The following is a 2,500-nucleotide window of genomic DNA, read 5'->3' on the forward strand; positions in this document are numbered from 1 at the left end:
ATTGAACCAGGCTCGGTCATTTTTTGAGCCAGCCTCGGTCAGAAATTGAGTCACTCTCGGTCAGAAATTGAGCCAGCCTCGGTCATGATTTGAGTCACTCTCGGTCAGAAATTGAGTCACTCTCGGTCAGAAATTGAGTCAATCTCGGTCAGAAATTGAGCCAGCCTCGGTCATGACTTGAGTCACTCTCGGTCAGAAATTGAGCCAGCCTCGGTCATGATTTGAGTCAATCTCGGTCAGAAATTGAGCCAGCCTCGGTCATGATTTGAGTCACTCTCGGTCAGAAATTGAGCCAGGCTCGGTCAGAAATTGAGTCACTCTCGGTCAGAAATTGAGCCAGCCTCGGTCATGACTTGAGTCACTCTCGGTCAGAAATTGAGCCAGCCTCGGTCATGATTTGAGTCACTCTCGGTCAGAAATTGAGCCAGGCTCGGTCATGATTTGAGTCACTCTCGGTCAGAAATTGAGCCAGCCTCGGTCATGACTTGAGTCACTCTCGGTCAGAAATTGAGCCAGCCTCGGTCATGATTTGAGTCACTCTCGGTCAGAAATTGAGCCAGGCTCGGTCAGAAATTGAGTCACTCTCGGTCAGAAATTGAGCCAGCCTCGGTCATGACTTGAGTCACTCTCGGTCAGAAATTGAGCCAGCCTCGGTCATGATTTGAGTCACTCTCGGTCAGAAATTGAACCAGGCTCGGTCAGAAATTGAGTCACTCTCGGTCAGAAATTGAGCCAGCCTCGGTCATGATTTGAGTCACTCTCGGTCAGAAATTGAGCCAGCCTCGGTCATGATTTGAGTCACTCTCGGTCAGAAATTGAACCAGGCTCGGTCATTTTTTGAGTCACTCTCGGTCAGAAATTGAGCCAGTCTCGGTCATTTTTTGAGTCACTCTCGGTCAGAAATTGAGCCAGCCTCGGTCATGATTTGAGTCACTCTCGGTCAGAAATTGAGCCAGCCTCGGTCATTTTTTGAGTCACTCTCGGTCAGAAATTGAGTCACCCTCGGTCAGAAAATTTGGCTGGCTCGGTCAGAAATTGAGTCACGACCCACCAGAAATTGAGCCAAGGCTGGTCAGAAATTGAGTCACGACCCACCAGATTTGCACCACGACCCACCGTGACCGACCACTATGCACCAACTATGAACCATTCAAATTTTTTTTGAGCACTTCTTGGATCAAACATCTCTTCTAACATGCCTAAGTATGCTGGGAAGGTTTGGGGGTGAAAGACCTTCATCCTCCATTTTTACCAATTTTCCGATTTTACCATGTTTTGGTAAAAAAATCATTAAAATTCAATCCCTTGGAGGATGGCTGAGATTTTTGGTGGACAGGTCAGTTATATTATTATGTGGGTGCATGCAAAAAATCAGATCAAAATTCGATGCCTAGATACGTTTTTCTATTTTTCCGGATTTACGTATTTTCGTTTCATAAAAAAATTATTAAAAAATATTCCCTTGGCAAAAAATTCTCTAATTTGGTGAGCACAAAGATATGATTTTTCTAAACAATACTGCAAAAAATCAGATCAAAATTCGATCTGTAGCTCCCAAAAATGGACTTATGTCTGCTCAGAAAAAGGGTATCTACTTGTACAAAATTCACTTTTGCATATTAGCCTATTATAGGGGGAGGGTGTGTCTCAGCAGAAACCCAGCGCACCTTGGCTGGTCTGGGCAAGCCACGGGGCCTTTCCCTCACACTCTGTGGGCATTTCTAAGCCTGCGTTGTGTTCTCCCGTGGCAAATTTTGAATCAAAATTTTTCTTCAATCAAACCGAAAATTTGACCGACTTCGGCCGAATTTTTTGAAAATTTTCGAAAAACTCCAGATTCGTTCTATCATCATTCTAACCCATATTTTGGCCTATCCAGCCTTCGTTTAGCCACATTTTAGCCATCTTGACCCACCCGAGGGACGGTTTATGCTCTTTTGAGCTAATTTTTGTTGGGTTTTCTCTTCATTTTTCATCCATCACCGAGTTTGCACCAAATATGCCTTACCCTATAACTCGTCCAGCCCATTTTCCCTTTGATCACCATTATTTCCCAAAATTGCACCAAATCTAGCCTAGTTTCTACCTTGCCTAACCTACCCGAGGGACGGTTTATGCTCTTACGAGCTAATTTTTGGTGGGTTTTCCCTTTGTTTACCATTACTGACCGAATTTGCACCAAATATGGCCTACCCTTTCACTTGTCCAGCCCATTTTCCCTCAGTTCATAATCCTTGCCCAAAATTGCACCAAATCTAGCATATTTTCTATCTCTCCCAACCCACCCGAGGGACGGTTTATGCTCTTTTGAGCTAATTTTTGGTGGGTTTTCCTTTTGTTTATCATCCTTGATCGAGTTTGCACCAAATATGCCTTACCCTATCTCTTTTCTAGCCTATTTTCCCTTTGATCATCATCCTTGCCCAAAATTGCACAAAACCTAGCCTACTTTCTTTGTTGCCCAACCCACCTGAGGGACGGTTTATGCTCTTACGAGCTA

Source organism: Cajanus cajan, chromosome 8 (genome assembly GCF_000230855.2).
Source record: "Cajanus cajan strain Asha chromosome 8, NIPB_CcT2T_4, whole genome shotgun sequence".
Classification (NCBI taxonomy): Eukaryota; Viridiplantae; Streptophyta; class Magnoliopsida; order Fabales; family Fabaceae; genus Cajanus; species Cajanus cajan.